Source organism: Convolutriloba macropyga, chromosome 14 (assembly GCF_964194025.1).
Source record: "Convolutriloba macropyga chromosome 14, txConMacr16.3, whole genome shotgun sequence".
Taxonomy (NCBI): Eukaryota; Metazoa; Xenacoelomorpha; order Acoela; family Convolutidae; genus Convolutriloba; species Convolutriloba macropyga.
In genome coordinates this window covers 41,193,251-41,206,777 of record NC_134481.1, presented here as the reverse complement: position 1 = coordinate 41,206,777, position 13,527 = coordinate 41,193,251, and positions in this window count along the sequence as shown.

The window sequence follows — 13,527 nt, the reverse complement described above, 5'->3', positions numbered from 1 at the left end:
TATGGCCATCTATAATTAGTATTTTACCACCTTGATAATGTTATAAACAAATCTTGGATCTTTTCCGTTTGTGCCCCCTTCCCCCCAGCTTAGTGGTTGCATATTATTTGCACCCCCAGACGCACGTGCCATATTTTTACATAATGATTTACTAAGTAATGGCATCTTCTCTGTAATTGGGGTTGCATAACGTACCGGGGGGGGGGGGGGGGGACAAAACGGAAAACATTGTACTAAAGTAATGTTTATGTTGAATACTTAGCTTAGCTAAGCTAAGTATTCAGATTACATCATTCTAAAAATAGAATGATGCAATTTAGCTGAACCATTCAAATTGCGTAAAATGTCCGTCCGTCCGGCCAAACGGACATTTTACCGTCCAGCCAGCAGGACGGGAATTATCCCGTTCTGCGAACTATATATAGCAAAGAAAGAATCACAACCTTGAGAAATTAAGAACTGTCGCTCAGAGAAACTGAGAGTCTAATATCTCCAAACAGAAACTAAGAACTGTCGCTCAGAGAAACTGAGAGTCTAATATCTCCAAAGAGAAATTAAGAACTGTCGCTCAGAGAAACTGAGAGTCTAATATCTCCAAACAGAAATTAAGAATTAATAACTCAGAGAAACTGAGAATTTAATATCTCCAAATTGAGAAAGAAATCTCAAAGTAAAAAGTAATTCGAAGTGAAATTGCTAACACAATCTTCTCAACTATATCGAATCACGAATAGTTAGAGATAATCTTCACGTCAGGACTTTATCCAAAAGGGAATAATAAGTTACTGATAACAACTAAAAGTTAGTAAAGTTTTTACTAACTTTCCCGACCCTCTCCTCTTTTAGTTAACTCTTATAACTTTATATTTTAACTTTCATAACCTCATAACTTAGTTGTAAATTTATCTATGTTCAATTTCTATAAAGATTATATAAAACTTATAACTAGATCAATTAGTCAAATTTACTTACTTAGATCATTAAATACTTTTATGAGACTTATCAGGCTTAGAAAGATAGCATATACTAGGAGTACGACCATCGAGTCAGAAGTTTGAACCTTCGCAACCCATACCCTCTAGTATAAACTGGTGCGACCAGTGAGGCTCGTATAAATATTCTATCTTCTAAGTACTTTTAAAAATTAACCAAGTTAATGGCCTCAGGCGGAGGAACTGGAAGTGGCACCGGTACTGGTGGCACTGGTACTGGAACAACCGGTACCGCTACATTAGTAAGAACACTTACTGATACACCTCTCTCCCATCCGAATATGTCACTTGTTACATTCTCGGGAAATGACCCCAGACAAAACGCAAATGAATTTTGGAGTTCTGTAGAACAAAAAATAAACTTCTCTTTGGGCACAACGTTACCTACAGATGCTGCCGCTTTAGCAAATCACCAAAATAGACGCAAAGCGCTATTTGGATCCTTACTGACAGAAACCGCATTAGAGTGGTTCAATACTATTGACCCCACAAGAACTCTGGATCAAATAAAAGGAGATTTCATAAACCGGTTCACAGATAGTCGTGACCAATTCAAATATCGACTTGAAGTTGAGGGAGCAACCAGACAGGAAGGGGAATTAATTAAAAATTATTTCCACCGAATTAAGCATGCTGTTGATAGAGGATGGCCTGAAAAAATACCCGCAAGATTAACTGATCCTGGCCAAATCGCTACTGAACGAACAATACAGCAGCGACAAAGAGAGCAAAAGTATATTGACTTTGCTATTAGAGGCCTGCAACCCCCATCTTTAAAGCGCAAAGCTCATGAATACAGAATTGAAAATCCGGATAAAACATGGGACGAAATACAAAATCACTTAATAACAAAGGACCTAACATTTACTGTTAGCACTGACGGAACAGTAAAACAAACAAATGATAAAATTAGTAGCCTTGAAGCACAAATTAAAGAGCTTACTAGCCTAATAAGAAATAACGAAGTCAGCGCTATTAACTCAGGTTCTTTTAAAGACCCCAATGTAAAAGGACGACCAAATAACACACGCTTTTGCAATTATTGCCGTAATCATGGGCATTCCATTTCTAACTGCTCTAAGCACAGGATTGATGAAGGATTTAAAAAGATGAAAAGAGAACTCACTGAGGAAAAGGAGAAAAAGACATCCTTCAGTACTGACTACAAAAAGCAGACTAACAATAAGCCGTATTTTAATAACCAGAATCGCCCAAATAATACTAGCAGCGGATATGACAACCGCAGATACGGAAATAAACACTATAATAATAATAATAACAAATCCTATGAACAAAAATTTCCCCAACACAACCAATTTAGTCCCCATGAAACTGAAGCTAGGCAATATTACGAACGTGAGAATCAAAATTTTCAACGTTCTTATCCCCCCCAAGCGCATTATAATCAATTCCAAGCATCAAGTAGTAGATATTATGATCAACAACCCCGCTCGTCCCACTCTGTTCACTGGGTAGAGGATCAAAACCAACAAACAGAATATTACGATCAGAATAATTACACCGATGCTATCACAGATTTCTTTCCTTTAAACTTCTAAAGTCTCCGAAAATTAATACAAATAGTAATCCAAAATCTAGGATTTACCTAAATATGTATTATTTCACCACCGGAGACATAAATAAAAATAGTGGACTTGAAATTGAGTATCTGATTGACCCAGGCTCGACATGTACGATAATAAATTACCCCACATTTTTAGAAATGCAAAAGTTGAACCCTAGCATGAGAATCTTCTCAGCTATCAATATCACAAAATCCTATAATGGATCACAAATTCGTATGTTAGGCCATACTACAGTAACATCATACTTTGACACTGACGGAAAGTATGAAGCAAACTATAAAGTATGGGTTACACAAGAAGGAACGTCTAACCTGATTGGTGTTGATTTCTGCCATATTTTCTTTAAAGCTCTGTATTTCGATATTCCTGCTGTAGAGTTAAAAGAACACACTGGAGTAATTAGTTATGGAACACTAAATAACGAAAAGCAGTATCCACAAGTATCGGAAATAGAAGCAATAATCTTGTCTCAGCCACTTTATATACAGGCAAGATCAACCTATCTGTACAAACACCAAAACACTGATTTATGTTACCCCAAAGGCACTTCATTTCTGCCGCACAAAAATACAGTAAAGACAGAACTAGTGTTTATTAACACAGTCTGTACACAAAAGGAGAAAACACTACCTATACTAATAGAAAATCACAAAAATCACCCCATTACACTTAATAAAGGTATTATTGGGTACGCTGTATGTGATCTAGTATTAAGTCATGATACGCGCAAATTCAACATGCGTGATTGTAGTGAGTTCGCATACTCAATACTCAACAAGTATGAAGAATTGGATAATTGTTTCATGCTTAGTACAGTTGTTAACTCAGTACAAGAGGCTGAGTCAAACGAGTCCGATAGTTGCATAAATTATATTAACCACGAAGAACAGTCAATATTCAATAGTAGTATGGCTATTGTACACACAATTTCTAAGGACTGCGCTATGAGCAAAGGCTTTGCACTTATGTTGTGTAAAAAGTTCCCCGACTTGAGAGAACATTGTAAGTGGCAAGTAGAAGTGAACGATCGTGACGGAAATACAATAAACCAAAATGTATTACAATACATTGCTCCTAGTCTCGGACACCAAATCTTTAGTCTAATAACTAAAGAAAAATACAATAGTAAACCGACTATTGAAAGTATTACAACCGCACTATTCGAACTTCGCAATATACTTCTAATGCAGAACATTAGATGCATAGCTATGCCAAAAATTGCATGCGGTTTAGACAAAATGAACTGGTCTGAGATATCTGCATTGCTATACAATGTATTCAATTCTTCGGGAATTAAAATATATGTTTATGTGAGTAAAGCCGAAATTAATCAAATGCCGTCCTCTACACAATACACAGATGAAAGCATCGAAGAGATATTTGGAATTGTAGGCGATGAAATTGTAAACAAATGCAAAAATGATGCTGAAGTAGCAACTGATTTCTCAAATGATGCAAAAACCTTATGCAAGCCCAATAATACCGAACAATTTCCCAAGTTTAGAACAACTGAACAAAATCACTTCATTATTCATGAAGTTGTACAAGAAGGACTCGATACACGACCAAAAGATGCAAGTAAAAACTATGCACACTATATCGAGTATCTTAAAAAGTTTGACTTCACACAGAGTGATTTAACAGACGATGAATTCAGAGCACTTCTAGAAGTTCTTCTAGATGATGAGGATGTATACTCCCATCACAAATATGACATCGGCCGCACGAAACAGAAATTTCACATACCCCTAAAAAAGGACTGCGAATTTAAAAAGCAACGTCCCAGTAAAGTTCCCCTACATTTGCGTGACAAATTAGAGGCATTAATGGACGAATTAATACAAGCCGGAATAATACGCGAGCTAAATGAGCACGACGATTTAAATAGCTGGTTTGTAAATCCAATTATTATACTGCCTAAGAATGACTATGTAAAACTTGTAATTGACGCTCGCTATCTCAACTCAATTACAGATACAAGTAACTCAAGTTGGCCGCTCGAGCCACTACAAGTTCTGATGACACGATTAAATGGAGCATATTTTACAAGTAGTGATTTGTCGTGCGCTTATCATCAAGTTCCCCTTACAGAAGAAACTCAGAAATTAACTAGTTTTATTGTAGGTGGACGTCAATATACCTATCAAGTCGGATTTTACGGCTTAAAGCCCCTTCCGAATTTCTTTAGTAAACTTATGCGTTATGCATTTGGACCGCTAATAAAGAAAAAGCAAGCTATTACTTATATTGACGATACACTATTACAAGCACAAGATAAACAAGAAATGTTCGCAGTAATACGCGAATATCATGCACTACTGCGTAAAGCAAACTTAAAAGCTGCGCCGGATAAAACGAAATTCTTCTTACGGAAAGTGAAATTTCTCGGGCATGTAATATCGAAAGGGACACTTAGCCCAATCACTTCACGCATTGCCGATATACAAAATTTAAAAACGCCAGAATCAAAAACCGACGTCCTCAGCGTATTAGGGGCGATGGGATTTTATGCAAATTATGTTATAAACTATCATATTGACGCAAAACCGCTATATGATTTAGTTAAAAATGAAACAAACTTCGAATGGCTAGATAGCCACCAGCAAGTATTCGATAAATTGAAAGCAAAATTTGCACACGATATTTCCGTCGCTATCCCCAACCCAAAATACCCCTTTCATATACATGCTGACTCTTCCAACTTAGGAACTGTTAGTATACTAATTCAACAGTTCCCCGAAGGGAAAAGAATTGTTTCTGCAAACTCCCGTGTATTCGATAAAGCAGAACAGAAAATGTCCCCACAGCATAGAGAACTGTGCGGAATAATATCAGCATTACAAACGTACGAGTTCTACATTATAGGCTCCCCCTATCCAATATATCTATTCTGCGATCACAGACCTATACTATTCCTCTGGTCTCGCCGCGGACAATTATCACATAGATTCTTTAAGTATCAAGTCGTGCTTACTAAATTTCAGAATCTAAAGATAATATAAACTGAAGGCAAAAACCTTGCTTTCCCCGACTTACTTAGTAGACAAGTACCACAAGAAGAAGCGAGAAAGTTCCAAATTGAACACAAAACAGTCCCAAAAGACATTCGCTTCTATACGTCGGACTACAAACCGATAAATTATTCAATACTACACTGTGACGAAAAGAAAGCACCCCCAAATACTAGCTATCCGGTAATTGCACATATACCCGGACAGAAAAAGAAAATACTAAATATAACTGACGAAGATTTTAGTATTAACGACGCAAGCGACGATATAGAGCAAACATGTAGTGCAATATACAATATTGCCGACTCGTTCAGATATGGACGACAGATAAATCAAATCAGAAAAATGTCTTCGGAGAATGTATCTACAGAGAGCCTTAACGATCATACATATGAAGAAATACCCGAAGAGGTACATGCAGTTGACGACGGTCTTGACGACGAAGGCTGGTTAGAATTACAAAAAGGAAATGTAGATATATCCCTGATACAAGAACTAGAACAAGCGAAGGAGGAGTACAAACAACGCACACACAAGTGTGATATTGTAGAACCGAAGACTCTACATACAGAAGTAGTAAAAGTATCTTGTAAGGACTTACTACTAAAATTAACAGAGTTCACCAAACAAGCTCAACTAGACACAGATACAATTCTGCGCGAACAAATAAATGATCCGGTTTTACAAACCGTTCGCCAATGGCTAAAGGCAGGCAAAGAACCGCCGAGCACAAGTACAATTAAGCATTGTAAAGGACTACGTGCATATAAAAATATATTTAACCTCCTACTACTCGAGGAACAATATGACTTACTATGTTACAATAAACCAGACGAGAACGGTTTATACGATACAAAAATATGTGTTCCTTTATCGTTATTCATGAAATGCTTTGAGTTAGCACATAATAATCCACTAAGTGGACATCGCGGAGACACATGCACATTTAACAACATTAGTAGATTCTTTTATTGGCCCGGAATGTACAAATGGGTTACAATGCTAGTACATGACTGCTTAGATTGTCAAAAGAATAAACCACAAAGACATGATCTAAACGAAGCCCCCTTAGAACAGTGGGGAGAGTTAGAAACAACCCCGTTTCATACTATACACATAGACCACAAAGGTCCATTTAGGCCTTGTAGTAATCAGAAGAAATTTTGTCTAGTTATAGTAGACAGTTTCTCTCGCTTTATACAAGTGTATCCATCAAAAACCGCTGATGCACCAGAAACCGTTAAGCTAATTGAAAAATATATTACCCGATTCGGAATTCCCCAACAAATAGTACATGACAACGGTACTGCATTTTTGAGTAATGATTTTGTGCACTGGACGCATGAATTCGGAATTACTTTAAAGCCACGGACCTCATACTCACCTTGGACAAATGGCAAGGTTGAAGTACAAAATAAAAACTTAGCAAATTATTTGCGCAGTTTTATTAACGACACCGGTTCAAACTGGGCTAGCCTTACTAATAAATTTGCCTTCGCGCATAATACTGCAATAAATTACAGTACAGGATATACTCCGTACGAAATAGTATTCGGTATTAAACCGCAAATTCCAATTTCCCTTAAGCTTGGCTTGCTGCGGGATAATAGACGGAATTGTATTTCAGAGTATTGTAAAGACCTTCCCTTACATACTCACTGTGAAAATTCTTGTAAAAACGAGAAAGTAGACAAACTACTACAAAATAGATTGTCCAGTACTATACTACAACGTGAAAATGAATTTAAAAGTATATATAGTAAAACATATACTCGCTGTCGGCAAATTACAAACAAAGCACACGAGTATAGGAATAGATTTAAATTGGGTAAACCAATCAAAATCGGCCGTAAAGTTTTACTAGAAAATCACGCTAAAGGATTATTGAAATCCAAAAAGCTACTAGAGTTACGCTCTGGACCCTATACCGTTACTAAACAAATCACTAACACTACGTATGAAATTGCTCACGATTTAACTGAACAAAAGAAAGTAGTGCATAGAAATCACTTAGTAGAATACTTTCCCAAAGAACAGGAAATAGACAAGTTAGTACAGGACTATAGTACTAACTATGATGATTCACAGGCCTACTATGATAGGTTCAACCAGTACTCAATAAATAGATTCAATCACCAAACAATTGATAACCCGGAATATATGCCGTGGCCTATTATTAACAACGCAAATAATCAGGCTGAGCAAATAACATCACCGCAACCAGTTGAGTACTCAACTACTGTTAACACGTGCCGGAGTGCGCCTAACAGCCCATACAAAACAAATAGAAATGATAGCACACTACATATCAGAAATTTGTTTAGTCCCCAAAGTAGTTCACAAAGTACTACGTCCAATTCCCATACATTTAGCCCTATCATTAGTTCAACCCCCCACCCAGTAAAAATAAAACCTAATCCTAACCCAATCCATTCTGATGTCAGACCGCAGCGAACACGGACTGAACCTAAACGCTATGGGAATACAATCCCATCAGATTTAATTCCAAAAGTCCAAAAGAAATAATTCTTTTATACAAATCTGTTATAAAACATACGAAATTACAAAAATAAAATATACATACTATAAAAATATCTAAACCAAAATTAACAAAAATTAAAATAAACGAGCCTTAGCGACTTTAATGAGTTTAATGTATTCGCGGGTAATAGTACAGTCTCGGAAGAGCAGCCCGCACCCCAGAACAACAGCCAACCCATATAGTTGCTGGGCAGCTCTTGCTGTCTCAGGGGTCCACCACACTCGCCACAGATCGAACACATAGTTCAACAATTGTTCGTGACATTCAGGGTTGGGTGCTGTTAATTTTCGCTCGAACTAAAAAATTCAAAAATTTCATAATCTACCCCAATATATCCCAGAAAAATATTTGTAACTTCAAAAATTTACCTCTTCCCCCAACCAACATTTGAGGTACTGCACTGTAGCAGGACATATTTTCGTATATTTTAGTAAATTTCTGTCTTTATTATTTATGCAATATTCCTGCGCAATCCGCAGAGAATAAAATTCCTCTTCAGAAAGGACAATTTGAGTTATTATATAATGCTCAGAGAGGAAAAATTTCATCTCTCTGGCATCCAACTCCAAATCCAATTGCTCAAAGGCAGAATAATTCGCCTCTTTAAACAATTTTAAAATTGTTCTGTTCATTATTATTAGAGTTAGACTAGTATTACACTCAGAACATTTCTCTATTTATACAGGAATAGAAATATACCCCAACCAGTTAAACTTTGTATTCACTCCGTCTTCACGGACAGCCCTCAATCAACCAATCAGAATTGAGTATTCTGCCAGTTGCGCGGATAGAAATCCGCTCTCAATAATTTATGCAAATATACAAACTGATAAAATGCAGTTGGAGCAGTTCGCCAATCAGGGCTCAGTATTTTGCCATCCGCACGGACGGCCAAATTGTCAATTGAAAAGAACCGTTAGCCAATCAGGGCTCAGTAATCTGCCATCCGCACGGACGGCCGAATTGCCATTAAGAAATCTATAAATTCTCACCCCAACTAAATCGATTCATTCTTTTGAATCTCTCGCGCACAGTCTACACCCTTCAACTTTGTCCACAAACCACTCAAATATTCATTTTTAAAAATGAATACTGCAATCGAATCTCTGTTCCCCGAGGAGGGAGAGGTTATTGAAACCGAAAACCCCAGAAGGAATTTCGCTGAGGTAAATCTTTTACTTATTCTTTTTCTCTTTCGTCTATTTCTGTTTTGCAAAAACAAACAAATAGAAAATATCACAAAATTAGTTGTGACTACAACTTTAATTTTATCTAATTTCACAAATTGTGAAAACCCAGACTCTGAAATTTTCACAGATTTAAAAACTGCTCACCATCACTTATACGCAAAAACTGCAACATCACTAAAAGTCGCTCACTACGATTGTTCACTTATGGACTCTAATAAAATGTACTCACTAAACAAAGTCGCTCCTTGTAAAATCGAACCACAAAATGTTGAAATTTCAAAAGTCAAAGGACAAATTTTCAACCGTTTCTTTAGAGGAAAATTAGAAGCTACTATGTGTAGAGCAAGCCACCAAAGCATTAGGTGGTATTGCGGCCTTTTCGATGCTAGTGGAATTGATGCAAAACGTAGCACAATTACCACAGACGTAGATTTAACTCCAGAACAGTGTAGGCAGGCTAGATTAACTAATAAGTTAAGTATTAACGGAAAAGAAATTCCGATTAAATTAAATGTAAGAACAACTTATATAAAAAATTCCGGTCCAAATATTGGAGAAAATCCAAACGAATGTGACGATTCTGGCTGGATAATTCACGATACATTTGAAACTTATATGCAGGATACAACTTTAAATGTTAACCTGCGGGGAGGATCAGTAAATAACTGGCAAAATATTCCCCTGCCTTGCACATTATCAGAAGGCGGTTGTCAAAGTACGTCAACCGACCCCCATGCTTATAGCTGGGAAAAACAAGATAATTGCTTGTTCGCTTTAAGAGAACAATTTGAAGGCAAAATGATAAAAATAGGAGATAATTACTATATCTCTAAAGAATCAGAGAAAGAACAAAGCTTTCTATTTCAAGTGTACAATAAGCCTCAATCGCTATGCAATAGCAATAATATAGTTTATCCGTCACCATACGACACAATATATGTTGAATTTACAGGCGGATTTAATATGAATACAGGAGAGGCACTCGAACCTCTACCTAATATAAATAGAATTACTAGACTTCCGAACAATTCACTAAGTTCGCTTAATATCTCCCGAACAGAGATAGATTACGAGGCACATTTGAATACTAAATTCGACTACTATCAGTACACTAATTTCCGAAGGCTACAACTCTCTGAAATAAATACTATACAACAAATTTGTGAACTAGAACGTTCACTTAAAAATACACAACTTGCATATTCGCGTCTCAGCCCTAAGCTGGCTGGTTTTCTGTTAACTAATAACAGATCTATGTTTTTAGAGACAAACGGCAATATAGCCTGGCTCTATCACTGTCCAAAATTTTATTCGCCTTTACAAGTAATGGATACTTGTTACGATCGAATACCGGTGTTATATAAAAATAAAGTTCGCTTTATCGATCCAGTTAGCAGACAAACTTTCACTACTGCTAAACAACAACCATGTAACAACAAACAAAAGAATCTTTTTCAACTAGATATTGAAAATGATAACTCTTGGATCGAGCTAACTCCAAGTATAACACAAGTCACCGGGCCAGCATTATTTGCCCCCAGCAATCAGAAACACAAAATGGTTTCGATGAAATTTAAAAACGGACAGGAAGTTTCTTTTCATGTTAAAGAAGACATGATTGCATTTTGGAATGATGTAACTTTGAATTCTGAAATGAAAGACGCAGCGCAAGAGTTTTCTCGTGAATTAGTTGAGATTCAACATAATAAAAGCCAGCCTAGTGGTTATAGCAACTACTACACTACAAAAACAATATATTTAGATTCTCTAATCTCGTCACAATTCTTACACAACCGGTATATAAAAGCCTTCGGCCGAATACACTATTATTTGGAACAATGCGGAATTACTTTCGCTGTATTCCTTTTTGTAAAATTTATAATCGACATTGTAGTTTGCATCATTCGAGCACTACAAATACACAAAATTACTGGAGCCTCAGTGAGTTTTGGGAAAGTAATACTATCAGCTACCTTTAATATACTTTTTCAGTCTATAGTAACTTCAGTATTTCGTCCTACTGAAGAAAGAGACGACTCAGAACACTTAGTACAAGCACCAACCTACAAAGAGCCGACTATAAACATATACCCTCCAATACAAAGTGAGCTACAATCAATTAGACAAGAAAGGGAAAATCACTCTAGCAATGATGATTTCCCAACCTCTCCAGTGTAATTAAATCTAATTAATTACAACTATAAATAACCCTTTTGTATAAAAATTTTTTTTAGAACATCACCCTGGACGACAATGACTTTCTGCTACCTGCGTTCGAAGACTTACTCGATGACCAACCCCCCTTGGAACTCCCTCTACTCGATGACCAGCCCCCTTTAGAGCAATATCTCCTGCCAGCGGTGGACCCGCAACCTCATGGCCAACAACCATCAGAACAACCAGGACCATCACAACTTCAACCACCAGTGGCAGCGGTCTCGCCGAAAACCCTCACAATACAAGATAAAATCCACCGGCAGATGAAAACGGAACAGCTCGTGTGCAACCCAAGCTTCAAGGGGCACCCGAAATACGACATGAGTTTGAACTATAAACTACAGAACCACGCCAATTTGTACAAACTCATGTCATACAACCCCAAAACCAAAACATATCGAGCAAAGAACTTGGGGATTGACAAGCAAATTTTGTCAGTCCCTTTCTATCTTTTAACTGCTAATTTAGAAAGCTCTGAGGACAGTTACATCCGTAACCTCGAGCAGAGTTTTCTAAAGGAGAGGTACAAGAACTTCCAACTCCAGCAGCGCAATGACAGCCTGCTGCGAGAATTACGCGACTACCGAAACGGCGACTTCCGTGAACAAGAAAATTTTTCAAATCTGTAAGCCCGGAGGAGAGTCGCAAAAACATTCTTTTATATCTTAAACAGTGCGTATATTTAACCTTTATTATTTTTTTTCTTTTGTAAAGTATTATGCAGTTGTTTCATCACACATATTTTGTAAAATCTTTATGCAGATTGTTTTATTTTACCCCCACTAAGGACCGGGTCGGGATGTACTAAAGTAATGTTTATGTTGAATACTTAGCTTAGCTAAGCTAAGTATTCAGATTACATCATTCTAAAAATAGAATGATGCAATTTAGCTGAACCATTCAAATTGCGTAAAATGTCCGTCCGTCCGGCCAAACGGACATTTTACCGTCCAGCCAGCAGGACGGGAATTATCCCGTTCTGCGAACTATATATAGCAAAGAAAGAATCACAACCTTGAGAAATTAAGAACTGTCGCTCAGAGAAACTGAGAGTCTAATATCTCCAAACAGAAATTAAGAACTGTCGCTCAGAGAAACTGAGAGTCTAATATCTCCAAAGAGAAATTAAGAACTGTCGCTCAGAGAAACTGAGAGTCTAATATCTCCAAACAGAAATTAAGAATTAATAACTCAGAGAAACTGAGAATTTAATATCTCCAAATTGAGAAAGAAATCTCAAAGTAAAAAGTAATTCGAAGTGAAATTGCTAACACAATCTTCTCAACTATATCGAATCACGAATAGTTAGAGATAATCTTCACGTCAGGACTTTATCCAAAAGGGAATAATAAGTTACTGATAACAACTAAAAGTTAGTAAAGTTTTTACTAACTTTCCCGACCCTCTCCTCTTTTAGTTAACTCTTATAACTTTATATTTTAACTTTCATAACCTCATAACTTAGTTGTAAATTTATCTATGTTCAATTTCTATAAAGATTATATAAAACTTATAACTAGATCAATTAGTCAAATTTACTTACTTAGATCATTAAATACTTTTATGAGACTTATCAGGCTTAGAAAGATAGCATATACTAGGAGTACGACCATCGAGTCAGAAGTTTGAACCTTCGCAACCCATACCCTCTAGTATAACATCCCAAATCTTAATGGGTAGTCCAAGTTCCCAAACATAGCCGACAGATTGCCCCCGCGCGGTAGACGCTTGTGGCCTTCCACGAATTGAAACAACTAAAAACATAAGATATACAGATTGACCACCAGTCCTTTAATAGACCACTAGACTTTTTGGTTAGAAACGGACTGTCATTTTTATGAGAAACCTACGCTCTATGACGAAAAAGCCTTAATGAGCTTTTTTAAAATTAATACTCGAAATCAGATACTCAACACTCTAATACTCAAAATTAGGGCATTTACGTTTGGCACTACTTAGATGCACACTATTGACCTTTAACCAGCAAAA